This window comes from Medicago sativa, chromosome 3 (genome assembly GCF_051527215.1).
Source record: "Medicago sativa cultivar Bolivia chromosome 3, Bolivia_mono, whole genome shotgun sequence".
Lineage (NCBI taxonomy): Eukaryota > Viridiplantae > Streptophyta > Magnoliopsida > Fabales > Fabaceae > Medicago > Medicago sativa.
Window position 1 is genome coordinate 101,879,388 of NC_140751.1, and position 22,251 is coordinate 101,901,638.

General features: G+C 37.7%; 1 long non-coding RNA gene across 1 annotated transcript; it reads left to right on the forward strand.

The window, feature by feature from the left end:
• The first annotated feature begins 16,705 nt into the window (after positions 1–16,705).
• On the forward strand, positions 16,706–20,188 carry LOC146943057 (uncharacterized). The gene is made up of 2 exons (XR_015032950.1): positions 16,706–18,109; positions 19,884–20,188. It is a non-coding gene; the product is annotated as an uncharacterized LOC146943057 (long non-coding RNA).
• The last annotated feature ends 2,063 nt before the right edge of the window (positions 20,189–22,251 follow it).

Below are 22,251 nucleotides of genomic sequence, written 5' to 3' on the forward strand. Positions count from 1 at the left end.
AGTAAGACTGGTATGATGGAACTTGGGAACGATATTTTATTTAAACTCATGGAATTATACATTTTCAAAACTGATGAAATACGTCGTAAGTGAACTCACTTAAGACATACAAAACCTCAGGACCAACTCTTCGTGGTCAAGTTTTGGGCGAGTGGTAAAATCTTTTCCCAAAGATGTTGAAACTCGTTCGGTGGATTCTGAGGCACCTTTATACAATCAGTTTTGGAAATGATAAAATCTTTTTAGTCATATATCAATTCGTTCCAAGAACCCGAATACCAAAATTTAAGAAAGAAAAATTTCTTTAAGGAAGATTTTAGAACACGTATCGTTATCATTTAACAAGAGGCGGTGTTATACCCTAATTTTGGACCTAAAAATACTAATTCAATCCTTTTTTCTTGCATTACAAGCTATTTGAACTGTCTCTGATCAATTGCATCTTTCTCTGCATTTTATTTCAATATTGTTTGCAAAATTCATGAAAAAGGGTATTTTAGTCATTTCCTGCATTCAACTCATTTTAATCTTTGAAAATTGTTTGAGTTTTTTAAATTGATTTGTATAAGTCTTTGTTTCAATCTCATGTCAAAATTCATTTCAAAAAATATCAGTTGTGTCATTTTTTTAGTCAGTTTAGCCCCTAGGGGCATTTTGGTCATTTCCCATGATAAAATCTCTTCCAATCTTTTAGAACTTGTTTGAGTCCTCTCAAATAGTTTGAATAAGTCTTCATTTCAATTCTATGTCAAAATCCATTTTTAATTTGCATTTGAAGTCATTTTGAGTCAGTTTTGCCCCTAGGGGCATTTTAGTCTTTTCATGTGTCAAAAACTCTGTTTAAATTCTAAAAATTGTCTCTGAGTCTTTTAATTCGCTTGTATAAACTCTTGCTTTAATCCCTTGTTTAAAAATCATGTTTAAAATTGCATCTGAGTCATTTTTAGTCGTTTTAGTCCCTAGGGGCGTTTTGGTCATTTCACATAAGATCTCGTATCTGCTTTGTTGTTTTTAATCGTCTCGCTTTACGTTAATTTTCGATTTACTTTTTTAATTCAATTTTAGTTTTAATTTTCATTTTAGTCCTCGCACTTTTGTTATTTACATTTTAATCCCTTTTAAGTTTGTTAGAGTCCAAGTGACATGTGTCCAAATGCTATTGGTCCTTAAGAGTTTGTTACAAGTCCAAGTCCATGTGGCATTTCCTCATTGGTCCAAGCATCCCTTACATCACCTATATAAGTCAAACTTGTGGTCAATTTTCAAGGACTAATCATTTTTTACACTAATTATTTTTCAATCATTTTCACAAAAACACAACTTTTTCTCTCAATTTTCCCTCCACCTCTAACAAACTTTAACCACCTCCATCACCACCCTAACTAACTCCAACCACCACATCCTCCAACATAACAAACTCCCTCAACCTTCAACCACTACAAATCTTCATCTACAACAACCTTCCACCATAGCCAAAAAGCTCCAAAAATCTCCATAACCAAACCTTCGACATCCACCTTCATCTTCAACCTTCAACTTCACTATCATTAACCTCCACTAATCCTCAAATTCTCATCCAAATTCTGAAATTCATCAATATCCTAAATCGAATTAATCAAATTCTTAACCAAATCCGATCCATTCATCATCACAACGTCAAGCTCAACCAATTCACACAATCGGAAGCGGAACGACGCCGATCGGAACGAAGGAGGGAATTCCAGATCGAACGAGGAAGCAAAAGAACATAGCAGAGCTGTAACGGAATCGAAGCAGGGAAGAATCAGGCCGGCTCAAGCTCCAAAGGTTCCACGCATCAGAATTGTATACAAGAGTCTCAGGTTCGTAACAGAAAGAAGAATGAAGTCGCAAACCAGAGATGAAGAAAACGTGTGGATTGCAATTCCATCTACGAACGCAAAGGATTAACCAAAGGGAATCCGAGTTCAACGAACCTGAATCCTAATTCCAATTCCAAAATCCAAGACGTCGAAGGAAGGTTTCGCCGTCGCCGTAACCACCGTGCTTCCTGCTTTATGCGACTCATGCTGCGAGATTCAAGACTCAGGCTCACAACAACAATTCTCAACGGGACAAATCCAACACGCACACAGAAGAAGAAGGCGAAGAAAGTAGCAAAGGAATCCACACCTGAGAAAGCTTCCAAACCACAAGACTCTGGTTCAATTGTGTCGCTGAAAGAGAGGACTGGTTCAAGCCAATACGAATTGCAAAATTCATCGAAGAGAAGCACAAACGGATTCCTTCAAATTTCAAAAGGTTATTGCTTCACAATTTTGAAGAAGAATGTTGCTCCTGGAAAACGTGTTAAGTTGAAAGATTCATTCAAGCCTTCATCGGCTGCCACCAAGCCAAAATCTGCTGCCGCAAAAGCCCAACTGCTATGTGTTTTGCTACTTGCACCCCCCTGTCTGAGTGTTTTTGGTAAGTTCTTGCTGTTCATACCCCCCTGTTGTGTTAGATTTTCATAGTAAAAATCCCAAATAATTTTCTATGTGTTTCTTTAACTTTTTTCTTAGTGTTTTTGTGGTTTCTTGCACGTTAAAAAAATTGTGAGGAGCACGTGAAAAATATTTTACAATGTGATCTAATACTTTTGTTTAATTTTTGTGCGAATTTTGTTAAAGGATTTCTAAATTCTTGTGAACCTTTGCTCGTGGTAATTTTGGCACTTGAAACCTGCCCTTTGGGATGTGGTTTCCTGCCAAAATTCACTTCAAGAGTATGTGCAACATTTTGATGCTTTTGGCTCACTTTCTTTTGTAATACTTTGTGTCATTTTGAAGTGATTTTGGATCTCGAATTTGATGCATAATTGTGGCTTTGGACATGCACTTTTTTGAAGTGAATTTTCCTTTGGTTGGTGTATGCTTGCTGTTTCAATATGGTCTTTTGTGAGTTTTGTGTTTAGTAAGTAATGCGAAACTATCTTGTGAAACAAGGTGTATAAAGAACTTGCAATCCTTATGATCTTTGGTATAGTTAATAATCTTAATTCTCATGTTTTTTTTTCTTCTTGAACTAAGTCACTCAAAATTTCTCTAATATCATGAGGATTTAGGCCTTTAACTATACCTTAGAATGGTTTTAAGAATGTCAAGTCTCTTTCACCACTTTTTGGCTAATTTCTCTTGTTACTTCACTCCCAAGTTACCTTTACTTTGCTATGTCTTTAGTATGTTGTTTCTATTTCACTCATGCTACTAACTTTTCTTGTTCCATGTCTCCTTTCCATAGCATTTCACACCTTATATTCATCTTTATTTTTCTTGCAATTTAATTTTTCGCCAAGATTAGAATGTAACATTTAGGATTTTTTGTAATATTTTACTTCATGCAATTTTTAATTTCTTGCAAGACCATAGAATGTATCTAGGCCAATGATGTAAAGGACAATGGACTCTAATGATGTACACCGACACAAGCACCGACACATGCACACACATCACTTTAGATATAGCTAGAATATGCATGTTTAGATGTATGTTTAGGATTGTATGTTTAGATGAATGTTTAGGCTTTAAACTTAGAAAAAACCCATTTTCCAAAAAAAAAATATGAACAAACTTCACTCAAACCATTTTCCAAATAAACCTTGGGATCCAAAATCCCATTGTATTTTCTTTTTCATTTTCTTAATCAAATTTCAATGAAAATAATCAAACTTGGACCACATTTTGCAAATGACTAATTCAACCTCACAATTTCCCAATCTCATGCCCTCGAGGCCTCTTTCTATTCTTCAAATTCCAATTTTCAAACTTAAAATCAACCAACAAAAACAAAAACATTTTTGATAGAGAACTACGGTGGATTTGATCCCTTGAACGGGTACGTAGGCAAGGAATCAAAATTCCTTCAATTCAACTAAAATAAAAATTCAAACACATCATTCTCCCTCCAATTCTTCACTTAGAGACTCTTAGGTTCAAATAATCACTTTCAAATAGCATTTAAAAATAAAGCGCGCGCGTAGAAATTAAAGACGGTTCCTATAGGATACTATAGTCGTTATGGGTGCCTAACACCTTCCCGTAGCGAAAACAACTCCCGGACCTCGATTCTCAAGGGTTTTGCTTACTTTTTCCCTTCCCAAGAAAAAATAAGATATCACCGGTTTAAAAGGTTCAAACGTAATCAATGTTTGACACCCGAAAACCAAGATAAAACAGCTGGCGACTTCACTGGGGAGATTCGAGAGTTACGCCTAGTCTTTATTTCCACGCTTGCGCTCTTTTTACTTATTTCTTTTACTTGCTTTCTTATGTGAATAAATGTTTAAATTCTTGCAAACGTGTGGGGTGAGAATATCAAAAGTCCTGCACCCGGGCTGAGTGAACTTAGGATTTAGGAGGGATATAATCGACAATTCATTCCGGGGGTTGCCTCGTGTTTTGGATTATGCGATCAATCCCACATAGCTAAGGCATTTTGGAGGTGATGTTGTCGGCGCGTGTTGTCGCGTTTAGGCACTTTACTTCTAATTGTTCTATGACGCTATGAACCGTAGATAACCGAACCCATCCATGGCCATTTTCTAGGACGTAGTGCGGAGACTAAACCGAGTATTGTCTCGAGTTTTAGTTGTCACGCGATACTACACTCAAGTTAGACCTTCCGCGGATAATCTTGGAGCGAGTGTTGTCTCGTGGCACCATGATATACGTCGGAGAGGTTGCAACTTGAGAACCTTGTTAGAACCCGATTACTATTTCCTAAAGCCCTAGATTCACCGGACACCGTGTCCACCCATGACTCCTCGACTTTGAATTTCAAACCCTCCATGTTTTCTCCGAACTTGAACATAACCATGCATTCATGCATACATGCATACATGCATAAACTTTTTTCCATGCATTTATCGGAGGACTTAGACGAGTCATCTTTTGAACATCACTGATGTGAACACCAAGTGATACCATCTCAACTAAACTTCTAGTTTTGCTCAAGATCTTCAAATAAAACGGTGTTTCTCCGTGATGTTCACAACTACTTTGATAAGTCTTCTGACAAAAAAAAAAAAGAGTCTTTTTGCATTTGCATATCATACATCATATGCATCATTCATCGGTCACAAATGGCTTCCCGTGCTCATTGTCTCCTGGTTTTTCTGCCGCAGTCTGAAAAGTGGCTCGTGCTCGCAAGATTCACCAACCAGATAGAGTTCAGCAGACAAGATGGTACAAGAGAAGAAACATGGCTAACCTTGAGGAAGAGAATGCCAGCCCCTCGGGCCAGCTCGTTGAAGAGTCTAATCTGGATGAAATTCTGAGGCTTATCAAAAAGAGTGACTATAAAATTGTTGACCAGCTGCTGCAAACTCCGTCAAAGATATCCATCTTGTCTCTGCTCTTGAGCTCAGAAGCTCACATGAAAGTGTTAATGAAAGTACTTGAGCAAGCATATGTTGATCATGAAGTCTCTGTGGATCAGTTCAATGGAATAGTGGGTAACATTACTGCTTGCAATAACTTGGGGTTTGGTGACGACGAACTCCCCGAAGCAGGGAAACACCACAATTTAGCTCTGCATATCTCGGTACACTGCAAGTCTGACATGATATCCAATGTGCTGGTGGACACTGGATCATCCTTGAATGTAATGCCCGAATCTACACTAAGATAGTTGAGTCATCATGGAATCTCTCTGAGGGGAAGCAGCTACTTGGTTAAAGCTTTTGACGGGTCTCGCAAAGATGTTCTCGGGGAAGTAGACTTGCCAATAACTATTGGTCCTGAGACATTCCAAATCACTTTCCAAGTCATGGACATCAACGCTTCGTACAGCTGTCTCCTCGGAAGACCGTGGATTCATGACGCTGGGGCAGTCACTTCTACTTTGCATCAAAAGCTCAAGTTCATGAGGAACGGTAAGATTGTCACTGTACATGGTGAAGACGCATTTCTGGTTAGCCAAGTATCATCTTTATCTTGTGTTGAAGCAGGGTCCGCTGAAGGGACATCGTTTCAAGGCTTGACCGTTGAGGGTGCAGAACCCCGGAGGGCTGGTACTAGCATGGCTTCACTAAAGGACGCCCAGAAGGCTGTTCAAGCAGGGCAAGCTGCTGGCTGGGGCAGGGTAATTCAGATTCTGGAAAACAAGCGTAAAGAGGGCCTTGGATTCTCCCCAACCTCTGGCGTTTCAACTGGAACTTTCTACAGTGCTGGGTTCATTAACGCTATTACTGAAGATGCTGCTGAAGGAAGTCACGTGCCTACATTTGTTGTACCAGGAGGCACTGTGAGAAATTGGGAGGCCATTGATGTTCCTTTAGTCATGCATGCTTCCATGTAATGTGTCTTGTTGCTCATGTTTTCTTCGTTTTCAAAATAACAATCCTTTCGCTCTGCCCAAGGCGAAAGTGATATCATTGTAAGGGCGTGTTTGTTTCGGCATTGCCGTTATCAATAAAAGTTGTCGTTTTTCTCACGACTCTTTGTTTTTTACTTTTTAGTGCCTTTTTCTTGGAAATAATGGTAATGCCAGAAAAAACCAAAACATCTGTATTTTCTTATTAATTTTAAAAATCTGCATGAAAAAAAATACATTTTTCTAAAATCATCCCAATCATATTATGCAGATTGAACCATAATAAACCCGTTGAACACAGTGACCCTACGGTTCCTCCAAATTTTGAATTCCCTGTATATGAAGCTGAAGATGAGGATGATGATGAAGAGATACCGTATGAGATCACTCGACTGCTTGAGCAAGAAAGAAGAGCCATTCAGCCTCACCAGGAAGAGATTGAGCTTATCAACCTGGGTACTGAAGAGAACAAGCGAGAGATCAAAATCGGTGCTGCACTTGAGCCAGAGGTGAAGAGGAAGATCATTCAGCTCCTCCATGATTATCCAGATGTCTTTGCATGGTCCTATGAAGATATGCCGGGTCTAGATCCCAAGATTGTGGAACACCGGATACCGACAAGGCCTGAATGTCCTCCTGTCAAACAGAAATTGAGAAGGTCTCGTTCAGACATGGCTCTTAAGATCAAGGCTGAAGTGCAGAAGCAAATTGATGCGGGTTTCCTCATGACAGCTGAATACCCTGAGTGGATTGCCAACATCGTACCAGTACCAAAGAAAGATGGGAAAGTTCGAATGTGTGTTGATTACAGAGATTTGAATAAAGCCAGTCCAAAAGATAACTTCCCATTGCCTCATATTGATGTGCTTGTTGACAGTACTGCTCAATCCAAAGTGTTCTCTTTCATGGATGGTTTCTCTGGTTATAATCAGATACGAATGTCTCCTGAAGATAGAGAAAAGACGTCCTTCATCACTCCGTGGGGAACGTTCTGTTATAAAGTGATGCCGTTCGGCTTGATAAATGCTGGTGCTACCTATCAAAGAGGTATGACAACTCTGTTTCATGATATGATTCACAAAGAGATTGAAGTATATGTTGATGATATGATTGTGAAGTCAAGTGATGAAGAGCAGCATGTTGTGTATTTGAAAAAGATGTTTGAAAGATTGAGAAAGTACAAGCTGCGGTTGAATCCTAACAAGTGTACATTTGGTGTAAGATCTGGAAAGTTGCTAGGCTTCATTGTCAGTCAAAGAGGCATTGAAGTTGATCCCGACAAAGTCCGAGCCATCAGAGAGATGCCGGCCCCTCAAACTGAGAAGCAAGTCAGAGGTTTCCTCGGACGTCTGAATTACATTTCAAGATTCATATCTCACATGACTACTACCTGTGGACCAATTTTCAAATTGCTCAGAAAGAATCAGCCTGTTGTATGGAATGATGAATGTCAGGAAGCTTTTGATAGCATTAAAGAATACCTGTTGGAGCCACCTATCCTTGTCCCACCAGTGGAAGGAAGGCCTTTGATTATGTATCTGTCAGTGCTAGATGATTCAGTGGGTTGTGTTCTCGGTCAACAAGACGAGACTGGTAAGAAAGAACATGATATCTACTATCTGAGCAAGAAGTTCACCGACTGTGAGACTCGGTATACAATGCTTGAAAAGACTTGTTGTGCTTTAGCTTGGGCTGCCAAACGCCTGCGCCATTATATGGTGAATCATACAACTTGGTTGATATCCCGAATGGATCCAATCAAGTACATCTTCGAAAAGCCTGCTGTTACTGGAAAGATCGCACGTTGGCAAATGTTGTTGTCTGAATATGATATTATGTACAAAGCTCAGAAAGCAATCAAAGGAAGTGTCCTTGCTGAACATCTTGCTTGTCAACCTCTTGATGATTACCAGCCGATTAAATTTGATTTCCCTGATGAAGAGATTATGTATCTAAAAGCAAAAGACTGTGAAGAACCACTGATCAATGAAGGGCCGGACCCCAATAGCAAATGGGGATTGGTGTTTGATGGTGCTGTTAATACTTATGGTAAAGGGATTGGGGCCATCATTGTAACTCCACAGGGGCACCACATTTCTTTCACCGCTCGAATAACTTTTGAATGCACAAACAACATAGCTGAGTATGAAGCATGCATCTTGGGCATTGAAGAAGCCCTTGATCTGAGAATCAAACACCTTGACATCTATGGAGATTCTGCACTTGTTATTAATCAGATAAAGGGTGAATGGGAGACTCATCATGAGAAGCTGATCCCTTACCGTGACTACGCAAGACGTCTGTTGACATACTTTACCAAGGTTGAGCTGCACCACATCCCTCGGGATGAAAATCAAATGGCTGATGCTCTTGCTACTCTGTCTTCCATGTTTCGTGTCAATCACTGGAATGATGTGCCCGTAATCAAAGTGCAGCGGCTTGATAGACCCGCTCATGTGTTTACTATTGAAAATATGCCAGATCAAGCCGACAAAGATGTGAATGACAAAAAGCCTTGGTATTACAACATCAAGCAATTCTTGTAGAATCGTGAATATCCACCTGGTGCTTCCAACAGGGATAAAAAGACTTTAAGAAGATGGGCTAGCAAATTCCTTCTGGATGGAGAAATCCTATACAAGAGGAACTATGACATGGTCTTGTTGAGATGTGTTGACAAACAAGAAGCTGAGAAGTTGATGCATGATGTACATGACGGTACCTTTGGGACCCATGCTTCGGGTCACACCATGTCTAGGAAACTGTTAAGAGCCGGCTATTACTGGATAACTATGGAGCGTGATTGCCACAAACATGCTAAGAGATGCCACAAGTGTCAAATTTATGCTGACAAGATTCATGTGCCTCCACACGCTCTCAATGTTATATCTTCCCCATGGCCTTTCTCTATGTGGGGAATTGACATGATCGGAAGAATTGAACCAAAAGCTTCCAATGGACACCGTTTCATCCTAGTGGCAATTGACTATTTCACCAAGTGGGTTGAAGCTGCCTCCTATGCCAATGTGACCAAGCAAGTGGTTGTCAAGTTTATCAAGAATAACATCATCTGTCGATATGGTGTTCCCAACAAAATTATCACTGACAATGGTTCCAATCTGAACAATAGTATGATGCAAGCTTTATGTGAAGAATTCAAAATTGAACATCACAACTCTTCTCCTTATAGACCTCAGATGAATGGTGCAGTTGAGGCCGCTAACAAGAACATCAAGAAGATTGTTCAAAAGATGGTCACTACTTACAAAGACTGGCATGAGATGCTACCGTTTGCCTTGCATGGTTACCGTACTACAGTGCGCAGTTCAACCGGGGCAACTCCTTTCTCTCTGGTATATGGCATGGAAGCAGTTCTCCCTCTAGAAGTGGAGATTCCATCTCTCCGAGTGATCATGGAAGCAAAGTTAACTGAGGCTGAATGGTGTCAAAGTCGGTATGATCAACTGAATCTGATTGAAGAGAAACGTATGGATGCCATGGCTCATGGACAGTTGTATCAAGTGCGTATGAAGAATGCTTTTGACAAGAAAGTCCGACCTCGAGAATTCAAGGAAGGCGAACTTGTATTGAAAAGAAGAATAAGTCAGCAACCCGACCCAAGGGGCAAGTGGACACCTAACTATGAAGGTCCTTATGTTGTCAAGAAGGCTTTCTCTGGTGGTGCTTTGATTCTTACACACATGGATGGTGTTGAACTTCCAAATCCTGTTAATGCCGATATAGTCAAGAAATACTTTGTCTAGAAAGAAAAGAACAGCGTGGTAGGTCGAAAACCCGAAAGGGCGGCCTAGGCAAAAATGCGCTTCCCGGTGGATCGAAAACCCGAAAGGGCGATCCAGGCAAAAGTTAGGGACAAAAAATGAATATGAAAGAGCTCGCTGAGATTGTACGCAACTCAGGCAAGAATGAGCGCCTCGATGAGCCGAAAACCCGAAAGGGCGGTTCATGCAAAAATGAGGTTGACAATAAAAGACAAGTAAATATATCTGGCAAATCACCATCACCCCTTGGGGCATCTGCAACTGTCAATGATCGTCTTCATCAGAGGCTTCTGTACTTGTGAATTCCAAATTTCTATGAAATGTAGTGGTCATCGTGTTCAATGTATCACCAACCAATAAAATTACCATTTTCCAAGCTTTGTAAATCCGTGAAGTCATGCCTTTGGCTGACTTTCACTCTTCTACATCAATTTGAGTCTTTCTACTGTTTGAAATTCTGTTTTCTTTCTACTTTCAATGCTATATACAAAACATTTTCTTTCTATTTGATAGTGTCAATGTCTGAAACAAACATCTTTGAAAATTGAAAAATCTTTTTCTGTCTATTTTGAAAGCAAACCTGAGCAATAAGGTACATTTCAATGAAACATGCATGAATGAATGAGTGTCAATGTCTATTTCAATACATGATTACAAGCAGGTTACTCCCCAGGATGATCTGTGGTCAATGGCAAGAATGAAAAAACAGAATGAAAATGAAAGTGAAAAAATGAAAAAATACGAATGAAAAGCTCGCTAAGTTGAAAACCCGAAAGGGCGGCTTAGGCAAAAATGAGCACCCCGCTGATTGACAACCTATGAAGGCAATTCAGGCAAAAATGGGGCAACGAAAAGAATTTTATTCCCCGGTGAATCGAAAACCCGAAAGGGCGGTTCAGGCAAAAATGGGGTTTGAAAACGAAAAATGAAAGAATGAAATATTGAAAAAGCATTGACCACAGATGCGAACATCCAATGTTTATCCAGCACTGACACGCCTAGCAACGGCGACCGGTATTCAAGAACCTTCCAAGGGTCCCTCCTTTACAAGTTTTATTGCCCTCAGCCATGGTTTTGATACGTCTCAATGACGGTATCTCCAAAGAGGCTTTCCCCTGTGAATATGTTGCAGCGCGAGCCACTACGTGCCCAATCTTCCAATGTTTCGTCTTCCTTTGTGAAATTTCTCTGTCAAACTGCCAATCAATCATGCATTTCAAGCATTCATACATGCATAATCATGCATTTTATGTGCTCATACATCCAATAACCTTGCTATACCATACATACATGCTGCATTTCCAACTTCAAATTTCAATCCAACTCAAAACCCAATTTCAATTCAATCCAAATTGCAACTGTCAAGCTCAATTTCAATCTCTATTTCAATTCCAACTGTCAAATTCAATTCAATTTCAACTGTCAAATTCGATGCAATCTCAACTTTCCAATCTCAATTCCAATCATTTCAACTGTCAAATTCGAAGCAATCTCAATTCCAATTCCAATCCAATGTCAATTCGAAGCAATCTCCAATTTCAATTCCAATTTCAATGACAATATCCAATGTCAATGTCAATGTCAATGTCAATATCCAATGTCAATGTCAATGTCAATATCCAATGCCAATGTTAATTTTCAATCCAATTTCAATCCAATTTCAATGTCAATTGCAACTCTCCAATCCAATGTCAATGTCTATGCCTCAATCCAATTCCAATTTCCAATGTCTTTTTCAATTTCAACTCTCAATCCGATGTCTATGTCTATGTCTCTGCTCAATCTCAATTCTCAACCCCTCTTTCAACGTCAACTTTCAATTCAAATCAATGTCAATTTACTCCCAATTTACTCTTGGGCCAACAAAAATGGTCATGTCTATTTGCAAATCAGGTCAATGACAATTTACCCTCAATTGGTATCTTGTTAAACCAGACTTTCAACTTGTATCTTGTTATTGGTCAAACGCCAAGTTCGATCTAAAAAGAACAGTTTGTACCCAGATTATGCTTTGTTATCGGTCAAACGGCAAGTTCGATCTAAAAAGAACAGTTTGTACCCAGATTATGCTTTGTTATCGGTCAAACGGCAAGTTCGATCTAAAAAGAACAGTTTGTACCCAGCGTATGCTTTGTTATCGGTCAAACGGCAAGTTCGATCTAAAAGAACAGTTTGCACCTACCGACATGATAAGGTGATGATCCAGCAGCAAGTTCGATCCAAAGAACAGTTTGTATCTACCCTTTTGTCTATATCTCCAGCCAAACGGCCAGTTCGATCCAAAGAACAGTTTGTGTCTGTCTGTTTGTTTGTATTTTCAATCAAGTGTCAAGTTCGATCCAAAGAACAGCTTGTATCTGCCTATATGTCTATGTTTCCGGTCAAGTGCCAAGTTCGATCCCAAGAACAGCTTGCACCTATCTCTTGCTTTGTATTCCTTGGTCAAGTGTCAAGTTCGATCCAAAGAACAACTTGTACCTTATTTTCTATCCCCTGGTTTGTCTACCCTGTCAATGTCCACCTGATTCCCCAGTGACACGACAGGCTCCATAGACTCCAGTTTGTTTGTCTTGCATTCATAATCAAAATATTGCCTGGCATTCATATTTTCAACTCTGAAAACGTATTTTTATGTCCAAAAGCAGTGCAAATGTTAATATTTAAGTATCTTCGTCCCGTCAACTCTAAGACTTCGTCTCTTGACTCTCCGGACAAAGAAACTTAAATAGGGGCAGTTGTTATACCCTAATTTTGGACCTAAAAATACTAATTCAATCCTTTTTTCTTGCATTACAAGCTATTTGAACTGTCTCTGATCAATTGCATCTTTCTCTGCATTTTATTTCAATATTGTTTGCAAAATTCATGAAAAAGGGTATTTTAGTCATTTCCTGCATTCAACTCATTTTAATCTTTGAAAATTGTTTGAGTTTTTTAAATTGATTTGTATAAGTCTTTGTTTCAATCTCATGTCAAAATTCATTTCAAAAAATATCAGTTGTGTCATTTTTTTAGTCAGTTTAGCCCCTAGGGGCATTTTGGTCATTTCCCATGATAAAATCTCTTCCAATCTTTTAGAACTTGTTTGAGTCCTCTCAAATAGTTTGAATAAGTCTTCATTTCAATTCTATGTCAAAATCCATTTTTAATTTGCATTTGAAGTCATTTTGAGTCAGTTTTGCCCCTAGGGGCATTTTAGTCTTTTCATGTGTCAAAAACTCTATTTAAATTCTAAAAATTGTCTCTGAGTCTTTTAATTCGCTTGTATAAACTCTTGCTTTAATCCCTTGTTTAAAAATCATGTTTAAAATTGCATCTGAGTCATTTTTAGACGTTTTAGTCCCTAGGGGCGTTTTGGTCATTTCACATAAGATCTCGTATCTGCTTTGTTGTTTTTAATCGTCTCGCTTTACGTTAATTTTCGATTTACTTTTTTAATTCAATTTTAGTTTTAATTTTCATTTTAGTCCTCGCACTTTTGTTATTTACATTTTAATCCCTTTTAAGTTTGTTAGAGTCCAAGTGCCATGTGTCCAAATGCTATTGGTCCTTAAGAGTTTGTTACAAGTCCAAGTCCATGTGGCATTTCCTCATTGGTCCAAGCATCCCTTACATCACCTATATAAGTCAAACTTGTGGTCAATTTTCAAGGACTAATCATTTTTTACACTAATTATTTTTCAATCATTTTCACAAAAACACAACTTTTTCTCTCAATTTTCCCTCCACCTCTAACAAACTTTAACCACCTCCATCACCACCCTAACTAACTCCAACCACCACATCCTCCAACATAACAAACTCCCTCAACCTTCAACCACTACAAATCTTCATCTACAACAACCTTCCACCATAGCCAAAAAGCTCCAAAAATCTCCATAACCAAACCTTCGACATCCACCTTCATCTTCAACCTTCAACTTCACTATCATTAACCTCCACTAATCCTCAAATTCTCATCCAAATTCTGAAATTCATCAATATCCTAAATCGAATTAATCAAATTCTTAACCAAATCCGATCCATTCATCATCACAACGTCAAGCTCAACCAATTCACACAATCGGAAGCGGAACGACGCCGATCAGAACGAAGGAGGGAATTCCAGATCGAACGAGGAAGCAAAAGAACATAGCAGAGCTGTAACGGAATCGAAGCAGGGAAGAATCAGGCCGGCTCAAGCTCCAAAGGTTCCACGCATCAGAATTGTATACAAGAGTCTCAGGTTCGTAACAGAAAGAAGAATGAAGTCGCAAACCAGAGATGAAGAAAACGTGTGGATTGCAATTCCATCTACGAACGCAAAGGATCAACCAAAGGGAATCCGAGTTCAACGAACCTGAATCCTAATTCCAATTCCAAAATCCAAGACGTCGAAGGAAGGTTTCGCCGTCGCCGTAACCACCGTGCTTCCTGCTTTATGCGACTCATGCTGCGAGATTCAAGACTCAGGCTCACAACAACAATTCTCAACGGGACAAATCCAACACGCACACAGAAGAAGAAGGCGAAGAAAGTAGCAAAGGAATCCACACCTGAGAAAGCTTCCAAACCACAAGACTCTGGTTCAATTGTGTCGCTGAAAGAGAGGACTGGTTCAAGCCAATACGAATTGCAAAATTCATCGAAGAGAAGCACAAACGGATTCCTTCAAATTTCAAAAGGTTATTGCTTCACAATTTTGAAGAAGAATGTTGCTCCTGGAAAACGTGTTAAGTTGAAAGATTCATTCAAGCCTTCATCGGCTGCCACCAAGCCAAAATCTGCTGCCGCAAAAGCCCAACTGCTATGTGTTTTGCTACTTGCACCCCCCTGTCTGAGTGTTTTTGGTAAGTTCTTGCTGTTCATACCCCCCTGTTGTGTTAGATTTTCATAGTAAAAATCCCAAATAATTTTCTATGTGTTTCTTTAACTTTTTTCTTAGTGTTTTTGTGGTTTCTTGCACGTTAAAAAAATTGTGAGGAGCACGTGAAAAATATTTTACAATGTGATCTAATACTTTTGTTTAATTTTTGTGCGAATTTTGTTAAAGGATTTCTAAATTCTTGTGAACCTTTGCTCGTGGTAATTTTGGCACTTGAAACCTGCCCTTTGGGATGTGGTTTCCTGCCAAAATTCACTTCAAGAGTATGTGCAACATTTTGATGCTTTTGGCTCACTTTCTTTTGTAATACTTTGTGTCATTTTGAAGTGATTTTGGATCTCGAATTTGATGCATAATTGTGGCTTTGGACATGCACTTTTTTGAAGTGAATTTTCCTTTGGTTGGTGTATGCTTGCTGTTTCAATATGGTCTTTTGTGAGTTTTGTGTTTAGTAAGTAATGCGAAACTATCTTGTGAAACAAGGTGTATAAAGAACTTGCAATCCTTATGATCTTTGGTATAGTTAATAATCTTAATTCTCATGTTTTTTTTTCTTCTTGAACTAAGTCACTCAAAATTTCTCTAATATCATGAGGATTTAGGCCTTTAACTATACCTTAGAATGGTTTTAAGAATGTCAAGTCTCTTTCACCACTTTTTGGCTAATTTCTCTTGTTACTTCACTCCCAAGTTACCTTTACTTTGCTATGTCTTTAGTATGTTGTTTCTATTTCACTCATGCTACTAACTTTTCTTGTTCCATGTCTCCTTTCCATAGCATTTCACACCTTATATTCATCTTTATTTTTCTTGCAATTTAATTTTTCGCCAAGATTAGAATGTAACATTTAGGATTTTTTGTAATATTTTACTTCATGCAATTTTTAATTTCTTGCAAGACCATAGAATGTATCTAGGCCAATGATGTAAAGGACAATGGACTCTAATGATGTACACCGACACAAGCACCGACACATGCACACACATCACTTTAGATATAGCTAGAATATGCATGTTTAGATGTATGTTTAGGATTGTATGTTTAGATGAATGTTTAGGCTTTAAACTTAGAAAAAACCCATTTTCCAAAAAAAAAATATGAACAAACTTCACTCAAACCATTTTCCAAATAAACCTTGGGATCCAAAATCCCATTGTATTTTCTTTTTCATTTTCTTAATCAAATTTCAATGAAAATAATCAAACTTGGACCACATTTTGCAAATGACTAATTCAACCTCACAATTTCCCAATCTCATGCCCTCGAGGCCTCTTTCTATTCTTCAAATTCCAATTTTCAAACTTAAAATCAACCAACAAAAACAAAAACATTTTTGAAAGAGAACTACAGTGGATTTGATCCCTTGAACGGGTACGTAGGCAAGGAATCAAAATTCCTTCAATTCAACTAAAATAAAAATTCAAACACATCCTTCTCCCTCCAATTCTTCACTTAGAGACTCTTAGGTTCAAATAATCACTTTCAAATAGCATTTAAAAATAAAGCGCGCGCGTAGAAATTAAAGACGGTTCCTATAGGATACTATAGTCGTTATGGGTGCCTAACACCTTCCCGTAGCGAAAACAACTCCCGGACCTCGATTCTCAAGGGTTTTGCTTACTTTTTCCCTTCCCAAGAAAAAATAAGATATCACCGGTTTAAAAGGTTCAAACGTAATCAATGTTTGACACCCGAAAACCAAGATAAAACAGGCGGCACTTGAAAGTATGTACATGTTATGGAAACGACAATGTTCATATGAAGTCAATATCAGGTAGGATACACTGAAATGTTTTAAGAATGATTGAGATATGTGCAAGTAGATTTGCTAGAAAGTTTCAAGAGCATGTGAACCACGACGGTGGTGATTAATTATCAGATGAAGTGGTGAGTTGATTTCACTTTTTCATGTCAGGCAATATGAGTTATCCCTTAGTACGGGTGATAAGATGCAATAAGATTGCAATGAGATCGAAGGTTTCCTAAGACTCGGAAAGAGATAAGTGATCTGTGGAATTGTTATATGAGTAGTACAAGTAAGAAGCATGTGTCACAAGGTACAGTAAGATTATGTATTCATGATAAGACGTATGTATGAAATATGTTTTATGTTGCAAGTAAGCACTGCAGGGCGCAAACCTGGGTTCCGGTAAGATTCCAGTTAAAAGGCAAATCCTGAGTGTACATGTTTATGATAAGACACCGTTATGAATGGTTTATGTTAAGCGGGTAAAATACGAGTCCGAGACATTACGTTTATGTGTAGCAAGGTAAGTTCTAAATCATGATGTAACAAGTTAACTCTAAATTTTGAGTGATAATAAGATTAAGAAGTCTATATGTTTACGTATGTGAAATATGAAACCAAACGAAACACAAGCAATGATGAACTTCTTGAGAATGTATGATTAGAATATGTATGGCTTAGACCATGAATAGTAAGTTTTGTCATGATGATCGATAGTCGATCTCTAAATTTCTTTAAGGGGGGTAGAGTGTAACATCCCGCTCGTCAGCTAATGGAAATTTTACCTGTTAAATGTATCAGAGGAATGATATTCATGGAAAGTAAGTTAAGGGATAATATTTTTATGAGATGTCATCTTTATACGGAAGAGTATCAGTGTCGGATTAAATGCTAAAGGCAGGGGCATAATTGTATTTTCACACGAAAGGGGTATTTATTTGGTTTTGGTACCAAAATAACTCATTTCCCATTTTCTTTCTCTCTCTAGGGTTGAGAGAAAGAGTTTTGCTCTTCCTTCCCTCTCATCTCCATCGCCCCCTTCCCTCAAACTTCCTCTCTCAAACCTTCACAATCATTTCAAGTGGTGACCAAGCATGAAATTGTTGTTCTCTTGTTCAAGAAACAAATATTGACATTGGAATCATGTTTGAGCTTCAATTCTCTTCTCCTTCATGAATCTAGGGTTTGGTTTTGATCAAGAAGCTAGGGCTTTGGGTTATTGATTTGGGAGCTCTTGATGAATATGTTACATGGGTTTACTTAGAAAGCAAGAGACAACCATGGGTTTGAAATGAAGATTGAAAGCTATTTTGGAATCAAGATCAAGAGCTAGAGTTTTGGTGGTTGGAGCTTGGGACTTGTTGATGCTTCAAGTTTGTTGATAGGTGAGTTCCATAGATAGATTACCCACCTTTGGGATTGATTAATCTTGTAGAAAATCATGATTTATGTTAGTTTAGTATTTATGGAACTTTAGTACCCCAAGCCAATCCTAGGTGATTATATGTTAAAATTGCCATGAGTTATGTTTAAATAAGTCTATATATGTTGTTGGATGTATTTGGTGCATTACAGGGTCGAATTGGACGAGTTTTGGGTCGAAAATGGCGAAAACCCGTAGCCAAAAGCACCGAAAACGCAAAAGTTCGCAGCGCTGCGCCTGTACAAGGGCGCTAGGCGCCCACACACAGGGAGCCAGCGCTAGGCGCCCCACTCCTGGCGCCAGGCGCCCCAGACAGGACAACGTCCGCGTTGTCTTGCGCTCGGGTGCTTGGGGGCAGTCGTGTGGGGGTCCGAGGCGATCGTTTCGAAGCATTCTTTGACTGTTTTCACTTATTTTTCAACTGGAACAAACTTGGCTTTATGAAATCATAGAATTTTCTAAATGGCTTAAGTCTTGGGTTTTGGCATTTTCGGTCTTTACAATTATTGGAAATTTGCACACGTCGTCCATTGATCCTTGCATCATTAGTCGTGGCAATCTTAGCATGTATTACAAGGATGGCTCAAGAAAGTTTAAGCATGATGGGGTAGCAAGTTATTCATTAAGCAAGGGAAAACTAGAGCCTCGACATAGTTGTCGAGAACTAGCTAGTTAGCATGAATTCTTAGAATGACAAGACCCGAAGTATAAACTCTTCGCTTATGTTTAAGAGTGTTTAGCAAGCATGATAAGTCGTGGGTTGATTAGTTAATCACTCCACCATGTTTAAGAATCTACAAGCATGAACAAGCAAGAGTTTACCACTAAACGGTTCGATTAAGGTTTCGAGGTAAACAATCAAGTATGTACGTGTTTAACTTATGTATACGACAAGACTATGATTAATATGTGTAGGTGACATGTCTCTTGCTATCCACATCAGGGGGATACAAGGGGTTCTCGTAATGAGAACGATTTAAGCCGTAAGGGACCCGCATGTCACTGAGTAAACAAGATGTAGGTGTTCGTGTCTCTTGATATCCACGTCAGGGGGATACAAGAGGTTCTCGACCTAAGGGGAACGATTCAAGCCGCAAGGGACCCGCACGACACCGAGGGAGTCCGATGTACGTACATCGGTCATGTATGGGATTGATCTCGGGGTTACTCCACCCGGGACTATCCGTAAAATGAATCAAGATAATAACTGTATGTTCAACGCTAACCCATGAATGAACTTAGATACGTTATGCACGATATGACTATGATTATGTTTCTTGATTATGCAAGAATGAACCTATGCACAATTATGATTAAGAACAAGAGCACTAGATGCTACATGATAAGTACAAGGCATGGATTAGAACAAGTAAAGAACATGATACCGATGACGATCTTAGGTTTCCCCTTATCGTTCGGTTTAGAAGCGTGCCATGACTATGTTATGTTTAGGCCTTGATACGTAGATCGTATTCTTGGCAATGCGGTTCTAGGTTCCCTTTCGACCGCCATGACACGTATAGGATGAGAAGCCTATAACAAGTAAGATATGATTATGACGGCTCTAGTATGCACTACCGTCTAAGAATGCAAGTCCCCACACACGTATAATCAACCGTCAGGTTGTAATGTAGACACGTGGTGACCGTAGGTTTTCCCTTGAGGTTGCCTATAGCCTAGGATTTAGGGGAACTCACTGAGACATTATGTCTCATCCCAATCCTTATTTATTTCAGATAAACAGGTTGGATTTGCAAGCTTGAAGTCGGATGGATATTTCAACAAGTATGCGTTCGTGTCGCTGCAGGATGCTTTGGAATTTAAGGATGAATTATTTATGTATGGTTGAGATGTTTATGTTATTTATGTTCGAACGCAATTTGTTGTATAAATATTCATTCGTGTGTAGTTTATGTTGTAAGTTTTACTGTATCAGTACTAATATTAACGCACGTGCTAGACTTTCTAGATACGTCTGGTATGGGTGTTACATAATGCCTAAAAATACAATAAACAACCCCTAAAAAAAATATTAAAAAAATAAGCAAGTGGGGTCGACTGTCCCCACACTCTATCCGTGCCTGCCTTTAGTTAACATATATTTTGGCAGCCTGGTTCTTTGTTAGGCTTGCCCTTTTTGCTTAAAAAAGAAAAAAAATTATTCCAATTATACCCTTAAATTCTTTAATAATAATATTGTATTGTTGATTTCATTGAAAAAATAAAATTGTATAATGTATTTTTTTTATATCGTTTGTGTGGTTTAAAAAGACAAACATGTTGTTACAATTTGAAATCGCAAACATTTATACGTATAATTTTAATTAAAAAAATTTCACGCATTACCATAATAAAAAAGAGCGGACAGACAGCACAGGGTGCCTGTATGAACTCTAGTAGCAGTAATAATAATAATAATAAAGAGAAGTTGATGCACTAGTATTTTGTTAAAAATAATAAAACTTTACATTTATTTGAACTATTTTTAAATATTGATATTTTGTTAAAAATAATAAAACTTTACATTTATTTGAGCTATTTTTAAATTTCTATATTTCATGCATCAACGCGAGGATTTTAAAAAATCTTATTTGTTGGGTGTCTGTATGAACTCTAGTAGCAGTAGTAATAATAATAATAATAATAATAATAATAATAATAATAATAATAATAATAATAATAATAATAATAATAATAATAATAATAATAATAATAATAATAATAATAATAATAATAATAATAATAATAAAGAGAAGTTGATGCACTAGTATTTTATTAAAAATAATAAAACTTTACATTTATTTGAACTATTTTTAAATATTGATATTTTGTTAAAAATAATAAAACTTTACATTTATTTGAGCTATTTTTAAATTTCTATAATTGATGCATCAACACGAGGATTTTAAAAAATCTTATTTGTAAATTTAAGTCTTTTTTTTGGTAGTGGCCGAGGTTCGAACCCCGGACATTGATGCATCAACGCGAGGATTTTAAAAAATCTTATTTGTAAATGTAATTTTTTTTTTGTAGTGGCCGAGGTTCGAACCCCGGACCTTTGCATATTTTATGCATTGTCCATACCAACTGAGTTAAGTTCACGAGGACTTGTAAATTTAAGTCTACAAATATAATATAACTATGTATATATATATGAATTGGATACAATTTTTTTCCCTCTCATTTAGTCATATCCTTAATCACAAGTAATACATTTTTATTATGTATTAGTTTTTAATGTTCAATTACTTTGTTTATTGTCCTACATACATGTGAGACCCTCGGAGAGAGCTTATGAAAAGAAAAAAAAGTATGACATGTAAATACACTATTTTCAGAAACTATGGTCAATGGAAATTGGTTCAGTGAGGGCTTGACTCGTATTCTGCAAACGTGAGTTCAACCCCCGCTTCAAACTTACTTGTTTGAGTTTATCTATTGATGCAAACATTTCTGAAATTATTTTAGAGAACTTATGAAAATATCTTTTGACATTTTCATAAGTTGTTTTCAGCTTATTTTTTTAAGTTTCCAACTTATCGATACAATGTACAACTTATATGAAAACAAGTTAACTTTTTTTAAGCAAGTGTGGTGCACGTAAGAGTGCAACATCCTAACTAGAATAAAATAAAAGTAAACGGTGCATAAAATAATTTGTTATGGATATGTTATGTTGTACAAAATATTTGATATGTGCATCTAGCTTAATAGCTTGCTATTGTGTATTTCTTTTACCTAATAATAAATAATAATAATAAGAAGAAGAAGAAGAAAAGGCCAATCTTTTGGCCCATTAAAATGTTTTTAAAATCATACTAGCTTCCCAATAGAAAGGCGGTAGTGGACGCAGGATGGTGATGAATCATAATTTGAAGCACAATTGTTTCGCTCGTGCTACAAGGACAAATGTGAAGATTTGTGAAAATATAACAATTTTAATAGATGAATATGATCATATGATAAATGACGATACAAATAAAGACTAAGAAATACTTTTGGGTGTACTTACAAGTGACAATGATGAAGTGGATGCATATTACATATCCTTGTTGGCTTAATATAATCATGTTATTGAACTTACGATGATGAAGTGGATTCAAG